Consider the following 22,658-nt stretch of genomic DNA (forward strand, 5'->3'; position numbering starts at 1 on the left):
TTACCTCATTGATGCTAGTCCTTAGCAGTTAAGAAAAAAATAATTCCTTCTTTGGGCTGTAATAAGCAGTATATTCCTCATTCCTCACTCTTCTTAATTATCTGCTCAGTTCTTATCAGCCAGATGGATCTCATCATCAGTGGCTGAAATCCCCTTTGTCAATAATCTAGTTTATCTATCTATCTATCTATCTATCTATCTATCTATCTATCTATCTATCTATCTATCTATCTATCTATCTATCTGTCTATCTGTCTATCTATCTATCTATCTATCTATCTATCTATCTATCTATCTATCTATCTATCTATCTGCCTATCTATCTGCCTATCTGCCTATCTATCTGCCTATCTATCTATCTATCTGCCTATCTATCTATCTAGCTATCTATCTATCTATCTATCTATCTATCTATCTATCTATCTATCTATCTGCCTATCTATCTATCTATCTATCTATCTATCTATCTATCTATCTATCTATCTGCCTATCTATCTATCTATCTGTCTATAGGACTCCTTGAGTGATAATCATTTCTGAAGTAGTCTTTCAAATGTTTCCTGGTTTCTTTATCCTTTTTTCTCTTCTTGTCTCCTCCCTCCACCTCTTAATGTTCAAATTCATCTGGGACCACTAAGTCATCCCAAGTCCTTTGACCTTGTTTCTTATCTTTTTATTCAGACCTGTTTTGATCTGATGTTTTTGCCTCTTATGTATGCCGCTCCATGGCTGATACTTTTACACCAGCATTAGCATGACCTTCCGATTCATCACACTGTCTCAGAGGACAAGATTCCCAAACTATCCGCAGGAACAGGTACCCGTACAGTTACTTCTTTATGATAAACTGATCTTCATGTCGCATGAGTCTCACTAGTCTCACATGGAAAGCTATTTAAAGAATTATCATAGAAATGATCAATAATGATATAGGAAACCTGCAGACATTGGACCCAACTCATTTTAGTTTCATAAAGGGCAGGCCATGCCTACTCATCCTGGTGGACTTCTTTGAGAAGGTCATCAAAGCAATGGATGAGGACTAAATGGTTCACACTGCCTACTTTGACCTGGCAAAGGCATTTTATACAATACCCCACTCAGGCATTATTGACAAAGTCAAGAGGTTAGGTATAAACCTCTATGTCACCTGTTGGATAACCATGTGGTTCACAGGGAGGATGTAGGAAGTTAGAATTGGGGAGTTCACCTCTGCAAAGAGGCCAGTCACAAGTGGAGTCCCTCCAGGGATCGGTCCTGGGACCACTCCTTTTTGACATCTAATTCTCTGAGGTTGGGGCCAATGTCAAGGTCCTCTGGCTGACCAAATTTGCAGATGATTGCAAATTACAAGCAGTCACAAAATCTTCCACTGACACTAATGTTCTCCAGGAAGGGCTGACACCAATAAATAACTTCTTTCAGAGTCATGGACTAAACCTAAATGCCAAGAAATGCATAATAGCATCCTTTGGGAAGTCATCCACCCCTGATGACTATCAAATTAACAATACACCCTTAATAGTCGATCCAGTAGTTAGGAACTTGGGGACACACATAGAAAGTAATCTAAACTTTCACCATTACTTGTCTACAGTAATGAGGTAATACTTTTATATTGTGCAAATTATAAAGAAAGATATGGCATCTAGGCCCAAGGAAACCATCACTGTTCCAGTGTATTTGGTATTCATCAGACATATTGCTGAGTACAATGCCCCCTTTGGTATGTACCTAACTAGAAATATCCTATGCGTGGAATATCCACATAAGTTCCTCACTAAAAGAATACAGGGCATAAGTAAGATGTCCTATGCAGATTGTCACAAAGCCCTATCCCTGTATTCTTCCTTCTGCAAGCTGTTGAGGGGAGATCTATGAGTGGCATATAAGGCATTGTCGGACGCCACCTTGATGGACCTCTGGCACATCCTCAAAACAAAAAGCATCAAAATTACCCATTCTAAAGATTTAAACCTTGCCTGTGATATAAATAGGACCTTCTAGAGAAACAGGTTTGTATTCCACATACTATCCCTTATCTGGTACAGACTCCCCATCCATGTGAAGCAGAGTTCATCCCTAACTTAATTCAAGTCTAAATTAGACAGTTGAATGGGGAAATGGAAATTCACCCCTGGTTTGATAATTGTGCCTCTGATGGACACAGGCAGCCTGTATTGTTTTTATCTCCCAGGTTCCTGCTTGTAAATGTTTTATCTTCAAAGTCCCTGCTTACACTTATCAAGAGTATGAGAACTTATCAGAGATGTGGGATGCATGGCTAGGGTTGAAAAGGCCCCAGTGGTCATTAGCCTAATACACATCTATGAACCTGTGTGCCCACACTCATTCCTTCCCTGGATGTAATAACTTCTCTATTCACCAGTCCCTTGATTCATTTGACTGTTTATTTGGTTTTGTAATACTGTCTAGACAGAATTCTAGTCTGAATCCACCATTTCAATGTCTGGTCTACCCTCCAAGTCATTTTAATAATAGTGGGGAGTTCATTCTAACCCTTAAATTGTACACTGTCAGGGCTACCATTTTCCTACTGGCATACCCAGCCTGAGGGAAAACATACAGTATTTTAACTTGTATCCCAGCCATTCAAAATCCCTTTCAGAGTGCATCCTGCTTCAACACCCATTCCCTACACCAATAACCATGCATATTTGCCATCAGGTGTAGTGGTCCACCATACTTGCTGAACTTTTCACTCTATGCTCCTGATCCACCTGGCAGTCTAAATATGTTACTTCTGCCAAAGTGCCTTTAAATACCTCTCAATGAAACCAAATTGTTTTTTCCCTTTTGTTCCCTCCACCAGGTCCCTTAATTGGACATTCTCCTTGTAGATTGAAATGTTGAAGTCCTTTCATTTTGCTATTAATTTATCTGTCACTTGTACTAACTCCATAACTTCTGAATGAAGCTATGTCAATAACTGTTTCAGTGACTTGACTTGCTCAGTAACAACTAAAAGCAGTGCTTATGCAACAGCCGCCTACCTCCTCACTTTATATAGCTCTGCATGGATTATTACCACCTCTTCTATTTGGCCTTGCAAGCACTCATGCAGTTTGTTGAGTTGGTTTTCCATTCTATCAGCTCTCTACAAAGATGCATCATATATTCACAAACACATACACATCCCCACCTATTCTTTGTCTCAAAACCTGATGCACATATAATGTAACAGTGAAGAAGAGCTTGCCTCAAGCAGCCATCTTGTTCACTGCTTAGAAGATCTAGAGTTTGTAGGTTTATTGAGACAGTTAAAATCCTACCTATGATGAAGTGACATTGGAAAAAAATTAAAATTTTATTCAATAAAGATCTCATTTCTTAGGTTCTCAAAGTGTTAAATGACCAGCGTTATGTATTGTCTGATAACTTTTAATGTTGATAATAAGCCTGTTGAAGAAGTCAGGCATGTTACAACCAAATGATTGAGAGTCTGTTTTATTTCATTATTTTTACTCTCCTTTTAATCGAGAAATGAGAAGACGATGATAGAAAGCTGAAGCTCTTCTTAAGTAAGTTTAAACAGCAACGTTTAGGTAAGTGAATTTATTGAAGCAGAGTTAGCTTGATTATCTTTTCTTTTATTAACACAATTACCACTTATAGCTTTGAAAATAAATGACTATTGTAAAATGCTTAATGTTTTGCACTAGAAAACTGTTATATGATCATGAGCCTTTTGAGACTTTCCCACTATTGGCCATATGTAAACTGATGAGGTTCCATTTGTTGAGCATATTTTTCTTACAAACGATTCATTGATTGGGAACTATTGCCAGCGCAGTGCAGGTTCTGTTTGTGCATCAGCAGTGATTCAAAGGTTTTAGGCTTTTCATGTTCTTATTTACTTTTCATGTTTGTGCAATTTCAATCTGTTAATGTTCTGTGTCTGAAGCTTTAATTGAATTATTTTTATAGAGACGTTTTGGCGGCATCTTCGGCTTACTATTAACTATGGATCTGATAGACTTGGCTACAAAAAGTCTTTAGTTTATACTGCTAAAACTTATAGTAATCACCCTTTTAAACTGCATAAAATGCTGAAACTTTAATGGAAGAAGTGTGGATAATGTATAATAAAGAAGACAAAGAAAGCTATAAACAATTTTACCCAAGAAAAACATTCCATGTGAAGAACGTTTGGAAGAAATGTTTATGCACCTGAAGGCCATAAATTGAGCACCTGATTAATACAGACTTTTTGTTGTAGTACTTACTTTCTTGTTGTCTAAGCCTGGTGTTGTTTTTGCCTATTATTATTTGTGTGCTGTATAATATGACATTGTACTCCTAACTGATTATATTATATACTGCTTGTAAAAGGTTGGCTGAAGCTGGCTTAGCACTGTCAGTATTCAGAGCTAAACTGTTATCTACAACTGTTGAGTCCTACATTGACTTGTTCTTAATTTTTTCCCTCTGGCATCTTTTGTTTTTGTTGCATTGTTTATAAGCTCATAGGTTTGTACTATTCAATCAGTCCAGTAGACCATTAGGAGCCTAGACAATGCAATTTCCCTATCAGCAAAAGTCTAAATGGACAGCTCTTGGATGAGTTTACAGATTCCCATCCACTTGTTGAGGTTGGCTTTAAGGAGGGTTAGGTAGCTACTTTTGCTTGACATGGAGTTCGGATGTATTCCATAGGTAGGGTGCCCTTGGGAGATATATATATATATATATATATATATATATATATATATATATATATATATATATATATATATATATATATATATATACACTGACAACATATACTGGGTATTGGTGATATTACTGGTTGTTTCAATATGTTGGAGATTTAGCAGGATTGTGTCCCTTGTTGTCTTGTAAGCCATCAGAGATTACTGGTCAGGAGTCTGTAGGAAACAAAGTATAGTGATAGGGCTTTTAGATACTTTGTATAACTTAAGGAGATCATGCCCAATATCTTCTTGTTCAAGCAGTTGTATAATATGCTTTGAAAGGAATATGCCAAAGGGGGCATTGTCTTTTATTATGAACCTGATCTGAGCTGAGTACAGGGAGCCACTAACTTCTTTGGAATTGGAAGATATACCTTTAGTAATTAGTTGAAATAGACAGAAGGATTTCCTAACAATAAATGATACATTGTGATAAAAGGAGAGATCATTGTTCAAGATCATGCCTAGGTCTTTAATGACAGTATCAATTTTTTAGGCTGTAATCATTTATGTAGTAGGTGCATAGATGTTCTTATTTCCCAAAATAATATAATGCTGCATTTTTTAATTGTAATTTAAGTCCATGTTCTTAACACTAGTAACTCGTGTCCGTTAAGCCTTCTTGCAGGAGCAGGATATAGTTATCAGCTGGAGAAGTAACAACTTTGCTAAGTCTGAAATGATCAGCAATCTGTTAGACACCTCAGTAAAGTATATGCGGAAAAGGGATGGACAAAAAGCAGAACATTTTGACATGACACTGGTGACAAGCCTTTTAGAGGAAAGCATGTCCCAACCTTGACTGTGTGGTTCTGTCGTTAGTCACTTGACTATACAGTGAGTTACATAGGAGTTAATGTTTAAGCAGGCAAGTTTGTCAGTATTACCAGCATGTGGGATATTGAAAAAAGGTTCTCAGATACAAGTACCAAATAGCCTGTAGTCAGCAATTCAGCTGCATTCTCAAAAGTGCCCACCAGATTTTGTAGGCAGGCCATGTCTTTCACAAACCTAAAATAGTTCAGGTCAAGGGATTTTAGACTGCTCATATCTTTGTTGTGTATGGAGCACAATGATTATCTATAACAGTGTGGGAGAAAAACTAAAGCTCTAGCTTCATAAACTGTAACGAGATCAACAAAAGATTAGATAGCATTTCCCACTCTGTAAATAAGCCAACAGTACTAAATTTGTATGATGCAAGCTTTTTTATATGTAACCAGTCAAATAAACAAACTGTGGCAACAAAAGTACTAAATTTTTATGGAGCAAGTTTTTAGGTGCAACCAATCAAATAAGCAACATATAACAATTCATACTATCTCTGATGCAAGCTTAATTGAGTGTAGTCAGTAAGAAAAACAACAGCATGCAACTAATTCTACCTGAATATGATATCCCAACAAATGCAAAAATGAACAAAAGCAAATGAGTTTTGATTTACACTGTAAACATTAAGAAAAACATAGTAATTCATACTGTAATTTGAATTGAATTATATGGATCTGATCTCAGCCCTGTAGGATTTACTCGGACTGGAAAGAATGTGCAAATGAAGAGGAACATACTCTACTATGGAGAATAATGCTGCATTTTGCATGAATATTTGACCCAGGTAAAACAGTAGTAGCCCCTTCATCATTTGTAGTGGCATGGTGCTAGTGCAGCAGGGTGCTGATCAGCTAAGCACTGAGGTGCTCAGCACACCTTAATTTAAAGCATGGCTGTGACTGCATCTCATTGTAAGGTGAGAAACAATACCAACCAATCACAGAGCCCACCAAAGATTTTTTTTTTTGCTAAAAGAAACTACCAGAAAATATATTAACCACCTATCATCCTTTATGTCACTGGGGACAAAGCAGCAACAAAAATCCAAGTATTTTCACATAAGACAACCCCCAAGGTCCAAATCTGCAACTTGCCTACTGTGGAGACATTGTGTGTACCACAGCTAGTCCAATCCCAGATGAAAAACATAAAGTCAGCTTCTTCATCTGGAGGCTTAATGTAATCCAGCAGCATGCATCTCAGCTAAAAATCACACTATCTCATACAGTGCAACTCTGTTTAAAACGAGTTCATATTACATTATCGAATTGTTAAAAGTTCGAACGGCATATGGTCACACCCATATGATCGAACTTTTAACAGTTTGAAAAGCTAAAAAAAAAGTAAACAACAGAAAAAACCTAACTGACCATTTACAGCAGGGGGGCAAGCTCCCCTGCACCCCCCACATGGAGGGCTGTGCCACCCCACCCCAGCTCTTTAAATATACCAACTCCGAGATTGCACTACAGTGCAGGAAAGGGAAATCTTCCTATTCCACACTGTATGGAAATCTCCGTTGAAAAGTTCAAACTGTTAAAAGTTTGATCATATGGGTTCGACCATATGATGTTCGAACTTTTAACAATTCAATAACCAACGAATAACAGCTATAGAAAGCAAACGTTCAACTTCTTATTTAGGTGATGTAAGCAAATAAAACATTTTGTGTTTTTTATTTGCTTTTAACAGTTGGGTTCACTTTACAGTTACTTTTTAATAAAAGGCGTGCTGATTTTATTAAGTGGATGAACTATTATTTCAACAGAAGCGACCATATTATTTACATCACCTAAATAAGAAGTTGAACGTTTGCTTTCTATAGCTGTTATTCGTTGGACGATTTGGTTTTTCTTTCTTGGTGTGTAACAATTCAATAACGTAATATGAACCCGTTTAAAACAAGGCCATGCACTATAGCTCATTGAAAAGTGAGGAACAGTAACCATTCAGCCAGTCACAGAAACCACAAGAGAGCTTCCTTTTATCTAAAAAAAAAAAAAAAAAAACAAAGGAAGAAAAAGCATGCAGCTGTGAAGTATGGGGATAATGCCCTACTTAAAGCTCAGATGAGCCAGACTCCACTGGTATCTTAGACACTAGATAGTGTAGACATTTGGGATGGGACTTGACCATCCTATGGGGAAGGGAAAGTAGTTTTCACCCAGGTCACACTACTGCTCTGACAAAATGGTTATAATACCTTGCAAATGCAGATTTAATTTTTGCTATGAGATTCTCCCATCCTAGGTATTTATAGATATGCCTCTGCCTGTCTATCTACCCCAATACTCTTGATCTGTATGAGATAAGTGCCACTGAAAGTCATCAGGCATGAGTTAGGGGTTCTTGTTTTTTTTTAATTTGGGAATTAAAACAGAATTAAGATTGCTAGACGCCAGTCATGAGCATAGCATCACTTAGGCTGTGGTTCCCCTCTGCCTTGTGACAGTTCTTCCTAGCATTATAAGATAATAGGAAGTTACTAGGCTATTGGCCTTTATAAGCCTAGCCAAGAGTTTAGCCCATGTTTAGACAAATCAGCACCTGATGCCCTTGTCCAGCAAGGACACAGGTGGAATCCCAGGGGTATATTTTCTGTTTCCCATCCAGTTTTCCAGGTTGCACTTAAAAAGGGGTAAAGAGGTACTGTGCTTGATGTGGAGAAGGAGTCTATTCCATAGATGGGGGAGTCTATGGGTCACAAATCTGTCCCGCCAACAAGTTTTGTTGATGTCGCAGACCAGGTTGAGGCCGCACGTGTGGGTTGCTTGAGTGGAGCTTGACTTGCGGATATGCAGCAGTCCCATCAAGGTGGGTCTGTGATCACCTTGTATGTCAGACAGAGGTCACCTCTGAGGAGTCTGTATGAAACTGAGTAGAGGGATAGGGCTTTTAGCTTATCTGTGTATAGTAGATGTTTGAGGCCCAGGATTCTCCTGGTGAGGAACCCCTGTGGTCTCTCCAGCTGCTGCATGTGCTTTGTGAGGTACATGCCGAAAGGGGCATTGTAGTCAATAATGTGCCTTATAAGGGAAGAATACAGGGATGTTATGACCTCCTTGTCCCTGGATGAGATACCTTTACTTATGAGGTGAGCCATGTAGTAGGCTTTCCATACAATGGAAGCAACATGGTGGTCAAAAGTTAGGTTGCTATCAACCTGGGTGCCCAAATCCCGCATGACTGATTGCATGCTTAGGATGTTGTTATTAATGTAATAATTAGTGGGGATGTCACTCTTCCTAAAGGGGATGATGATGCATTTTTTGGTATTCAGCTTGAGGCTATGTTTCTGGCACCAGTCATTTGTCCGAGTGAGACCCTTTTGGAGGATGTCCACATCACTAGGGGAGTTGATGACAGCACCCAACTTGCAGTCATCTGCAAACTTGGTCACCCATAGCCCACTGGTTTTGGCCTGCACCTCAGAAAAGTATATCCCAAATAATAGAAGCTCCAAGAGTGAACCCAGGGGTATGCTGCTTGTTACGGTTCTACTGCTTGAGGTGGCGTCCCCTATTTAACTATGTGGCTTCTATCAGTGAGCTAGTTTGCTATCCATCTGGTAACATATGGATTGATGCCTAGCTAAGAGAATATCTATTATGCCTGAGTGGGGAATAGTGTCAAAGGCTTTGGCCAGGTCAAGCTAGGTAGTGTGCCCCGTCTTCCCCTCATCCATGGCTTTGGTGACTGTCTCAAAGAAGTCAACCAAATTTAGCAGACATGACCTCCCTTTGATGAAGCCAATCTGTGTGGGATCGAGTGTTTGGGGGTTGTCAATGTCCTTGTTAATGAAGTCTATGATAATCCATTCCATGGCCTTGCAGATCAGGCTAGTTAGGCTGATGGGTCTATAATTTCCCAGATCAGTGGACGCTCCACCTTTGTGTAAAGGGATGACAGTGGCTATCCTCCACTCAACTGGTATGAAGCCAGTAGTCAGGCTTTGGTTGAATAGGGTGCCTAATGGTACTGCAAGCTCCTGCCTGAGTTAATGTAGGATGCAGCCTGGGATGTTATCGGGTCCCATGGAGGCTGTATTTTTGCCTTTGAGAGAGACCAGTGATGACTTGTTCCCTAGATATAAGGGGAAGGGGGCAGGTACTGGGGATGTCCTGATTTACAGATAGGGGGAGCAGAAGAGTAAAGTTTTCACTGAATCTATCAGACAGCAAGTTTGCTATATATATGGCATTTGTATATGGGGTGTCCTTGACCACCAGTTCTGAACAGATCTGGGTGCTTCCTTTGGGGCTGTGGACATATGTGAAGAAGGCCTTATGATTGTCTGTAGTAGATGTGGCCAATTTGGATTCAGTTTGCTTTGGAGGATTTCACTAGTGCTTTTATTTGCTTGTTCAGGTTAAGGAGACATTGCTTCCAATTGGGCATCTGCTCCTTCTTGGTCTTGGACAGCAATTTTTTTCCTTTTGTTACAGAGTTTATTTTTTGCAGATGTCTACCAGACAGATTTACTCTTCCTTGCGGAGGATAATTTAGTCCTGTTGGATATTCCTGATTCCATGTATCTATATAAATGCTTGTATAGTGCTTTGGTGTAGTTTTGGATATTAGTGCCAGTTCCTACAGAGGGGGAAGGGGCTGTGAAGCTCTTTATACCATCCCTCAGGAGGCTGTTGTAATCAGCTTTGGAGAAGTTTTTATGTCTGATCCTAGCTAGAGGGGGGTTGGGGAGATGGTAACTTCAAACTTGACTGCTTTGTGGTCGGATCTTACCAGGGAGGGTGATACTATGGGGATGCTGCAGTTATTACTTATGTTGGTTAATACCAAGTCCAAGATATTATCACCTCTTGTGGGGGTTATTGACTAGCTGTTCCAAGGCATTTGCAGTGACAAAATCAAGGAATCTCTGGGCATTTGTGTTCTGGCATGAGTAATTCTTCCACTCTATGCTTGGGAAGTTAAAGTCACCCAGGATCAGGTTAAAGGGTGAAGCCTGATAGATTAGAACAGGTCCAAATAGGTGGATTGGGCATCTTGAGTCAGATTTGGGGGCTGGTAGCTTGCTATGATTTGAATAGGGGTATTGTCAATGGTTAACTGCACCTGGAGTGTCTCCTGTGTGTCATACTGTTTGACCAGCCTAGAAGTGTGTATGTCTTTAATGTATATTGAAACTCTACCTTCTTTGGCTTTACTGCTCACAGTTTGGGGTCTAAATGTAAGATAGTATGAGTAACCAGGTAAGGCTAGGGTGCTCTCCGCAGCTTTGAACCAGGTTTCTGTGACTGCACAGATGTCAAAAAAAGTCAGACTCATATCCCTAACCTTTAGGCAAGACCTGCCTGCCCCTGCAAACCCTGCCTAGGGTTATAACCTTGAATGCCAAACTAGCTACAAACAAATCCAAACAAACCAGTCACTGTTTGTGACTTGATCTGTACAGATGATCTAGAATTTGTCACAGAGACCTAGCTGAACAATAACCTGATTGAGCTGTGTGCAGTCTTTCAGGTCTCCATGTTATTCATAACCTTAGGTAGAGCAGTATTTGGTGGTGGTATATGCAGTTCCTTTCAAACAAAGCTTGAATGTTTCAGATGAGTACTGGGAATTGTAACACCTTCAAATATGTCATAAAAGCAGGATTAAATTGCAGATTTCTCCAGGCTTACCAACACCACCTGGATACTAAGGGGCATTTCTGAATGCATTCTCTGATCTTCTCACTGACCTAATGCATGAATACCATAGTGTGCTGGTTCTAGGTGCTTTTATTGCCTGGTTCAGTGATCCTACAAGTGAACTGACCATGGAAATTTTCAGTCTTGGTTTTGGTTTCAATCAAGTACTTACCACTCTACACATACATTTGTATAGCCATTACACCTGGTCTTCCAATGAGGTTCAGGGGCAAATAACTTGGTGGTGGAAACAGTCACTTGGTTCAATCATCGCATGGTTCACTTCTGGTTGGACCTACCACTAATATTGACACCTAATACTGATCTGGTCCAATGAAGAAATGTAATAGATGCTGATAATGGCACATGATACCAAAAGAGGATAATTTCCTTGGGGGGCAGTCAGTGCTGATGATCTACATTCTTTAGTCATGACCAACAATATGGTTGCAACTGGTGCTTTCAATACTGTTGTCTCAGTATTTATACCTCACAGACAGATCATGAGCTCCATGCAGTGTGGAGACTATGAAGGCAGTTGGAGCACAAATGGTTGAAGGCGTACCTACTGGATTACAAGTTTAGTTTATGTGCTCATTATACAGCATACAAACAGGAATCTCTTGTAAGAAGGCATATTATTTGTTCATTAAAATCTCTGCACCACTGACCCAGACAAATTACTTTTGAGTAGTTAACACTAGCCTAAGTTACTGCTCAAAGAGTTTCTTTCCTTCCTTTTGCTGTAAGGAATCTGCATGCTTCTTTACAGGTAAGGTTGGCAACATTAGCCTATTGTTCTCACCACAAAAGGCCCATAGTGCATTGCAGCATATCTATTATAAACATTCTGTACTTCTGCTATGCTGACCTGGACAGCGCTATTTGTAAAGAGGTCATGAGTATCTCCTTCACTGTACCCCACTTGTTGTGGCCTAGATCCTGTTCCTATGAGTTTAATAAAATCTTGCCTTGAATCACAAGATCCAGTAACTTTCCAGAATGTTCCATCTTCATTTAGGCTGGGTGGGTTTTCCAACTTTATTAAATGAGGCTTAGATAACTCCCATCCTTAAGAGGCCATCATTTGATCTGGCCAAGCTGGATGATTACTGTCCTGTTTCTAATCTTGTTTTTATAGTTAAGGTCACTGACAAGATATATATGCCCAGAAATTTCAGGTTTGTCATCTTATAATCTTCTTGGTTCCTATCAGTCTGATTTGATACCTAAGTCTCCTACTTGATGTGGTGTGCCACAGGGAATCTTGATGACAATTTTAATCACAACATAGATGTTGCCAGTTAAACAGTCTCATGCTGATGATATTTAGGTATTTCGCTCCATTACTGAAAAGTATGCATTATACTTCACTACTGTTGAAGAATGCTTGGATTCCTCCTTTGGATGGCACAAAATTGGCAACACAACCCGGCTGAGAGTGATATCAAGATAGTTTTGCCACCATCCAGTCATCACATTGTCCTTCCTTTCCCCCTTATTATATGTTGGGGGTAGAATGGAATATGAGTTATGTGACTAAGTATGAGGTTAACTCTTAAGGATCAAGTTTCAGCTGTTGTCAGTTCATAATTCCACATTAAGAAAACTGTATTGATGAGGAACTTGATTGCCTTTTTAGATTTAGTGGCAGTTATCCATGCACTGGCAACAACTTGTTTCAATTAATGCACCTGGTGTCTATTTCATGGTGAGAATATCAAGTATGCGAAGATTGTGAGGTATACAGTTATGTCATAATATTGCACAGTGTTGTGCGGAATGCATTGAAGGTGTTCTCAGCCCATGTAGCTTTAGCAGGCCTCACTGGCTGCAACACTGCAAACCTGACGAATCATACCCACAGCGTTTAACCACCACATGTCATATACCAGCACTGTATGCTGTCTGGTTTGCCACACACTACAACCTACATAGAAATATGCACATGACAGCCTTCAACAACATATATATATATCCACCTTTCACAAACAGTTGCAGTATGCCCCTTGCTCTATCCACATGTACAGACGGTAATATATCTGACACAGACAGATCTCTCCGTATGTGTGTGCCATACACACACAAGGACCACACTGTTGTAAGTCCATGTACCTCACGGCTGACATGTTGGGCCTTGCTGCAACATGAACAGGTGTCACATGTGAGCACACAGTAATATTAGAGGGTGTATATATAGATGCAAATGCTAAATTAGCATACTAGCCTGGTACAGCTGTTGCCAGTGCTAAGCTACATGTTAATATGACTATCATGCATTTGTTACTCTGTCACATCCATGTTTACATAACTGGTATGTGCTACTCCCCCAAACAGACATTGTACACACAACTGTACAGAACACAGATAACATGGATCAGATGTTTGACATTTAATGCTGAACTACATATGTCACAGTCATATCCCACTGCACACAGCTACACACTGATTTCTTCATGGCAGTAGTTATGCAGGGCATCTGTGCATAGATACATACTGCTGCCACATATGGATGATTCAAACTATGTAGAGTACCCTTCAAAAACATCTACTACATGCCAGTAAATACATATCTGTTACATACCTTTCCTTTGTATGTGTTTGTAGTAGTCACTTCCGTGTGTTTTGTATACTTTGTTTTGTTAATATCTTATTTTTTTCAATAAATTTTTTTCAATATATTATTTTTTCAACATATTTTTTTTCAATATATTTTCTTTTTTTCAATATATTTTTTTTCAATATATATATTTTTTTTCACTATATTTCTTTTTTCAATATATTTTCTTTTATATCTTTTTTGTTTCCTGTTGCTGTTGCTGTGGTCTGTGTCTCTCTGTGTTTCTCTGTGTCACTGTAATGCTCTCTCTCTCTCTCTCTCTCTCTCTCTCCGTACTTGCAATGAAATGATTGCATGTGAGGACAGCTAGTACAGCCTGCTTTTATAGGTATCTGTACATGTGCATGTGATGGCCTCTGCACCAATTGTTGGCCACCATTTGGCAATTGCATGCAGCCTGCTGTGTGGTACTTGCAGTACTCATTGTCATAGCAACCAAATGCTATAAATTGCTAAGTCAGGTAGGCGTAGCCCTTTCAGCTTTCCAAAGTGGGGACCATGCTTGTTTGCTGTGGACACCATTGTGTAAGTCAGAAGGTTGGTGTACTTCTTGTATCTGATGCTAGGGGGTGTAGCCAGTCATTTGAATGTTGTTCTCAGATCTGAATGTTGCCACTTCCAGTACACAGTTGTCAGTGTAGAATTGTACTCACCCCTACAAATGCTAACACAAGATACATGGGAGTATGTAGTTTCTTTTCTACTTATACAATTAGCTGTCATACATACGTAATTATTGAGATGTTTTCATTTGGCACATGAACTGTTTGTGAACTGCTATACTGTGGATATTAATGTCCTCACTTCTGCACAGTTTGTGTTTTTTTTTTGCTGACATTAGCACAGGATGCTTATGAAAACTAAACAATTCCAGTACTGAGTATGCCTACCTACATCCTTGCTGGACCTTGAACACACAGGTATTTTGTACATTTGGGTGGGGATTGTCCTGCTATGATACTGTGTGGGGGTTGTAAAGTGCTGCTGTAACATTATTTACTGCTAAAATGGATGGTTCTGTTATCACAGTCATGTAATGCAATTCCACAACAACTGCTGGTAAAGTTCCACAGAACAGGTTTTGTGTTATGGCATTCCTATCTTACTTTTACATTCACTCATTCTGATGCATGATATATATATTTCAGCAACAACCTGATGTATATCTACTGTGGCCTAGTGGTACTTTATGCAGTCTAGTGTGTCCAAGGTCTGGGGTTTGAGACTGACAGTGGTATTTTATTTTGCTGCTGAGCAGAACAAGGGCCCTCACATGCAGGGTAATTAAGGCACTTTTAAGCAGTTGTAAGCGGGTTTGCGCGGGTTTGTGTGGGTTTGTCTGAAGCTTAGCAATACTTAGATAAGCGCACACAAGTGCACACTCGCGCAAACCCGCTAACTACTGCTTAAAAGTGCTTACTCCCGCTAACCCCCGCACTCATTTCGTTGAAAGAAAAGAAAATGGGGAGATAGGAAAGTGGTGAAAAAGGGGCACAAAGAGGGAAAGACAGTAGAGAAAACAGCTTGGGGTGTGCAAGACGGGTGTAGGGAAGGCCCATAGCTGCCCATTTCTTTAACAGCAACAGCTGTGCATATACTAGTAATTTGGAGGGAAATTTGAAACCTTCCACCCCTGAGAGAGGGGTGAGGACAACAAAGTATGTTGTACTGCCAATTAAATTTCAGTTTATGTGTCCAGTGGACATGTGTGCAAAATGGGCAGCTATGTATGGGGCTTAACTTTTTTGTGGGAGCAGATTGCCCATTTTTTTTTAAGGTGAGAGTGGAATGTGGGGTAGGGGAAGTAGGTATATTTTGGGAGGTAGGTTGGGGAGGTAAACAGACAAGACAAACAAGACGCATACAGGGGCGGAATATAACACATGGGGGTGGGTGAACACCATTGACAGGGAAGGATGTTTGGAAATCGCAAGCCCATATGCCCACAGGTGGCAACAGTGGAACTGAGATCCCCACCCATGGGCAGTCACCACTGCACCTTTACAGCCCAGAGGCTGGCTGTGCTGGGGGCTGTGTAGGAGGGGCAGGCTCACCCATGAGTCGCGCCACTCTTGCCTCGAGCTGGCATAGAGGATCAGCGACTGAACGCTCAATCTCCCTACGCATCACAGTCAGGACTGTTCGGATGGTGATAGGTGGTCCTCCTCTGGCCACGCTTGCACAGGGGGATGAGCCCCATCCCCTGCAGTGCTTCCACCCAAAGGTGGCACAGGACCAATGGAGGAGGAGGTCCCGGGCTGGGCACCGGACCTGCTGGTGCCAGGTGCCATCGCCAGCTGAGGTGGGACAGATGGGTCCGCTGGGACCCGCCTTTCCATATGTTCTATGTTTAGGAGGATTTAATGACAATATGGGTTAGTAATAGCCAACAGCATTCCAATTTAGTTGTAACAGCATACATTAGTATTCCCATTAACTCAACACACCAGAGTTCCAACAGTTGAACAGCAAGCATAACACATGCATATATAGAACAACAGTGGACATTCCAACAGCATGCAGGATTGATTGGTGGCAACAGGCCACCAAGATTGTGGTATGCGAGCAGGGCACATGCATCAAAGTAAATGCAGATATTTATAAACCAATAGGACATGAGTCCCAACAAATGTTATGAGATTAGACATACCCATTGAGGTGAGGAATTGCATTGTTTATGCACATACAGTAGGGTGTAAAAAGATGCCTCCATTAACAACTTATATATACTTATAGTTTACACTACATTCCTATTGACTGCAGTTATATATCCCCTACATGTATTATTACACTAGGCAATGTCCGTTAAATTGTGAAATGGGTTTTACTAGTACTTGATATACCTGACCTGTATCTGACATACAAACTGTCCTGGATGCAGATATTACTGCTACATATTTATATATTTCATTTATATTTATATATCTACATATCTGGATGTGTTCAGGTGACATTATCAGGTATATGTTAACAGCCCTCTACATTTCTAGAAGTACACTGACATTTCTGGGAAACACAATAACAAGCTACTCATGTGCCAGATTAACCTGTACATGCCAGCCATGAACCGACAGTTGAGGACTGTATATATGCTTAACAGCTACTGGCACTCCCTTCATCCACTTTATGGGTGTGGGTTGACTGTGCTTAATACAACAGTACTATTTCTATAATGCAAGGGTACAACAACATATTGAAGAAAGTGACACGGACACACTCCAGGAATTATACCTTTATTAATTACATTACACACTTTTCTAGTGGCTCTCTCATTTATTTGATATATCAGTGCATGCATAGGACTTTTATTCAAGACATATTATACCTTTATTAATGGGTTACAACACCTTTTCACGCTGTCTCACTTATTTTATATAACAGTACATGCAGAGGAGTTATTCAACACTTATTATACCTTTATTAATGGGTTACAACACTCTTTTTCAGGCTCTCTCACTTCTTTTATATGACAACACATGCAGAATAATTACTAACCTGCCTGGTGGCACAACCTTAGCAGCCTATCTGCATAGGCTTGCTGATTCGCAGCACGGACACCTGCAGCTGTGAAGTAAATGAAGAGATATTGAGACATACCTATCCATAATACAGACTACAATAGCAATTCTTACATACTTCATTCCATGGTTACATACTCAGTAGTGGGGCATTTTCCATTTCATGGGCCTCCTGTATCCACTGGTTTGGTTGGTCCTTCTTGCGTCTCTTCAGGTCTGAGTAGTGGTGTCTGACCTGCTCACCAGTCTGAGGAACGCCTGTGGCACTGATGAGATCATGTGCTAGATGGTTCCAGGCTTCTGCTTTGTACTCAGTGCCCTGAAACTGGCCCTGCAGGAGTCTTGCATCATGATGATGGACGAGGAGCCAAACCATTACTTTTGACTCCTCAATGCCCCACCGTTGCGCTCGAAAACAAGAGCCCTCTCCAACACCAGCCATATTGTCTGCAGATGGGAGCTACAACCAGTTATGTCAATTATTCCCGCCTATGGAGCTTAAATATGCCTCATTTCCTGCACTTATTTGTGATTGGCCAGTTCTGAAAAATCTCAGCAAACCTGCTTAGCAATGGGCAATCTTCCATTGATATATATGAGTGTGTTGGAAATACATCCATATGAAAAGCTGTCATGGCTTAGTGGTTTAGTACTGTGATTATGGTGCACAGTATCCTGGGTCTGAGGCCTGTCATTGCTTTTTATTTTACTACTGGCCAGACCAGCTAGGAGGTGTGGCTATGTTCAGCCGACTTTGCTCAACTTTACCCAACGTTGCTCGACGTTGCTCTACGTTGCCCGTCGTTGCCCGATGTTGCCTGACGTTGTGCTAGTTAATGAGGTGCGCAGCTCCACGTAAACATGTTTTGTTTGCGCTAGTTGGCATGATGCACAGCTCTGAACAAAGCCATTGCGCTTGTTAAAGCAGTGCTAAGCTATGAGCAATTATACTTAAATGTGCTTAATACTGGTAAACTTTGCTTAGTGGTGCGTCACATTGCTTAAGATACGTTACTTATCCATTTATCAGTATGCATGACCATTCCACCTTCTTTTATATATATATATATATATATATATATATATATATATATATATATATATATATATAAAATATCATTCACTACCACATAGGCCATTTCAATGCATTTTACTAAAATTTAAAAGGTAAATGTCAGGAATTATTTTTATGCACAGATTTCCCACAGAAAATGGGAAGGGGAGTGGCGGGACTCGAACCGGGAATGCCTCCTCTTTGTGTGAGGGCTCTACCACTACGCTATTACTATTTGGCTTAATTTGCATATAAGTAGTTTATTATCCTCTTTGATGTCTACACTGCTAACTGTACCTAAGCAATGGCGAAACCCGCCCATACACGTGCAAATACGGGCAGCTATAGATTCATAGATTAGTACTAGGCTAACTGCCCTTGTGAGACATTTTAAGCCTAGCCAGTTATCTCCTGTGAGATTCAAACCCTGTACTTTGTGTTTGTAAGGCAAACACCTAAACCATTAGGCCACCTCCCAACCCTATATTGGGAATAATAAAAAAAAAAGGGAAGCTTTACATTTTAAACTTGTACAGGGATTTAGAATGTGGGGGAGTGTAGTGTTGGGTATGTAGACATTTGAGCAGACGCACTCATTTCAGTTGACATTTGCAGTTTAGGCACTTGCAGGGGCATGGATATTTGGACTCCTTGGCAGTCTGACATGCCCCCTGCACTAGTGCACGCTCCGTGTTAGCCTTAGACTTGAGTCAGTGCGCCCTCATGAATATGCATGACGCGCTGACGTCATACTTTTAGACTGCAGTTTCAGTGTAAGACTTAGTTAGTCTTACACGGAGGATTAGTGAATCCCGGCCCATATCTTTGGGAATATCTATTCATTTTAAACAGTCATTTATTTTTAGCCTATATAAGTAATTTTAACTTGTCATTTTACCAGCATTGTATTGTTTTAATTTTAATTGAATGAAGGAAATAAATCTTGGAGGGTTTGTCCAATATGGCAATAGAAGATTGCCAGCAGTGAAAAATATTTTCATTTATTTATTTTGTTTCTTCAACTGATCATGAGAACTGGAGTTTAATTGCTGCTGATTGGTAGATATTTAAAAATTGTCCCTCTCTGTACATTGAGTGTGGATTTCTTCATGGAGATCATTGCCTAACTGCTTGGAACAGTTGCTGGTTGATATCTATATAAATCTGATTTTAGGGCATTGATCTGGCTTCTTGGCATTTTGTATATGTCTTCATTCATGGCGTGTAGGTAAATCAGGATGGGGCACCAGGTAATGAGTTAGCCCTTTTGCCTAGGGCACCAGTTGACCCAGGGCCGCTCCTGTCTTCATTAACCTTTAAGTTAAGTGATCATGGTGTTTATCATCTTTTGCTGTTTGCCTTTTGGGAAGCATGCTGTGGTTCCAGTATTTGTGCATGTCTTCAAACATATCAGAATGAAACTGCGACAGTTGAAATAGGGCAGCTGCTGTTTCTAGTCACTAAGGATATGCCTAAACAGATACATTTTATGAAGCATTTGTTGGCACCTTTTTTTTTTTTTTGCTTCCTCTCATATCATCATTCATTAGTTCTTGGTCCGGATATTGCATTTCTTTCTGGAATTGGCATTTTTGATTACAACAAATGCTCACGCTACTTTTTTGCACCCTGGATTTGTTTTCTTATTGGCCTAGACTCTGAATTGGTAACATCTTAATCAGTGTCCCATTGTTGTAATGGGGAGATATGGAAAAGTTCCCTACAGTCCCTTTACGAAGCAGCTCCCATGAAGTGCCTTGTTACATTTTGTAGGTTATATTTACGCCCCCATCAGATTCATAAACCAATAGTTTTCACTGCCTGTCTCAGGTCCCATGGTTCACTTTCCTAAAACTAACATGCAATCAATTCATTTAGATTCAGGTTCTGTAATCCCCCACGACTGTCCACCAAGTTTAGATTAGTGTCATTGATATTATTGCTGGAATTAAGCCAAAACATGTTTCTCTGTTGTCTTTCCTCACACATACTCGCTCTTCCATATCACCCAGCACATGTTCTTACCAAATATATAGGGCTAAAACCCTGGTAGAATTCTATTTAAGGTAATGCTTATACTGAGGTTGTTAAAGAAACCTAAACACTGCTTCTTTTGTGAGCTCACCTGACAGACAGGTCAATGATCTGATATCACGGTTGCAAATATGGTATAAATGTGTAACTTTTTTCTGTTCTTAATAGTTTTACCCAGAGAACAAGTATAGTGATAGCACCACTGAGATGTTACCTTCTAAAGCAGTCTCAGCCTATACCTTTACTGGGCTTATTTTCAGTGGCAAAGAGATAAGGTTCTGAAGTACAATTTTTTTTCGTGGAGTGAGAGTTTACTAGAACCAGTAATATTTTTCTAAATGGAGAAAGGGGAAAACTGCTTCCTTACCCAATAGTTATGCCAAAAGCTATGAGTGCTGAACTGTGAATCCAAGTTAGAAGCAATAGTGTATATATTTATATGCAAAACAACAAAGTTATGTCAAAATCAGTAAGTTCTGAACTGTGCATCAGAGGTGTAAGCTATGTTATATAAATTTAAACTTGTAAAACAACAAAGCTATATCAAACATTAGTTTTTATTGCACCGTGAGTCAAAGATGTAAGCTAATTTATATGAATTTACACTTGTAATGTATCAAAGTTTATTTTAATTAAATTTTCACTTTGTAGGAGAAATATGCACAGTTACTCAATATTACACTAAACATAATGAATCAAATTCTTATAAAATGGTTGTATTCTAGAAATACCTGTCAACCTTTTAATGCAAAAAAATCTTGGACAAAGCTCCTGACAGAATGGAGAGGGGGGAATGCCCAAAAATAGGGACAGATTTTAAATATTGATCTTACAAACTTAGAAAATTGTTAGAATAACAGGATTTGTCTTAGAATGCATTTTATCTGAAGGATATGAAGTCTGAAACACAAATGTATATCATTATTTAGTGACTTCTGTCCTCAAATCATCCTAGTGATTTGCCAGAATATCACAAATTTTATGAGGTACAGATCAAAAATATGAGGCAAAAATCTAGACAATCTACGAAAATCTATACAGTTGAGAGGTATGATTCCAGATAGATAAACAGAGCAGATAAATTGGATAATGCTGTGAACTACAGTACTGGAAAGAAAACAAAATGTAATTAAGTGAACTTCTTGCTTTGCTATTGCAACTTATTTTCTATGTGGTAACATCATAGTCATTAACAAAACTTAAAAATATTCTGTGTCTGAAAACTACATTAGATTTCTCTTTAATCTCTCCAACACTTTTTTTTAATACAGTGATGGGAATGGACCCATTCCTAAGTCAGTGTGATTAAAGATCATGAAATTAATATTGTTTCAATCTTTGATATTAGCCAAAAGTGCTCCTCGCAGCACCAGCAATGTGCCTAGAACTGACTCCTTCCCTTCTGAAATTCATATGGAGTTACATGCATAGGTAACATATCTAAATGTGACTGTAAATTCTTTGTTATGAGATCCATTGTTCTTATCACTATTGGAACTGTCTGGGTATCCTTCTTCCACATTGCCCTCATTTCTGCTGAGAATTTTGGTATTTTATGAATTTGTGTCTCTCTGTACGTAAAATAATCACTGGGTGTAGCAATTTTAATGATTAATGCTACTTTTGTCTTCTTTTCCTGAACTACTATATCTGGTTTTCTCTGATTACATTTCTAACTGCACATATTTGTGAAGAAGATTCTAAATGCAGACTGCCTCAGAATCAGCTGCTCTCTAGATGATGTCATTGAAATGTTGACAGTTGCTGTGAGTTATTGTCAGAGGCTGAAAGACAGGAAGGAACTTTAGAAAACAGCTGTTGGTTGATTTTCAAAATATGAAATGAAAATTAGAACTGGAGCAGTTTTGACAGTTAAGCTAGTCTATAAACAAGCCTGCCGAAGACAGTTGAAGTCAGTTGTCAGTTAACAGTCAGTTATAGTTACCAGTTACAGCTGTCAGTTGCCAGTTGTACTGTGTAGTGGATACCCAAAAGGACTCACCAAGAATTGTAAGCCTGCCTTTGCTTTATTATAATAATTTAGTTTAGATCATGGAGAGTGTTCTTTAGTCAGATAGGAAAATTCAAATTAATCAGTTAGAGTTGTTCTAAATGTTGGATTTCTGTCCTATAGTATTGATTTCATATTCCTGGTGATTGAGTTATGTTTGTTTATTGGAATTTACTGTTTTATATTGTTAATCATTTTGTTCATTATTAAATATTTTATTA

This window comes from Protopterus annectens, chromosome 3.part0 (genome assembly GCF_019279795.1).
Source record: "Protopterus annectens isolate FY-2018-M chromosome 3.part0, PAN1.0, whole genome shotgun sequence".
Taxonomy (NCBI): Eukaryota; Metazoa; Chordata; order Ceratodontiformes; family Protopteridae; genus Protopterus; species Protopterus annectens.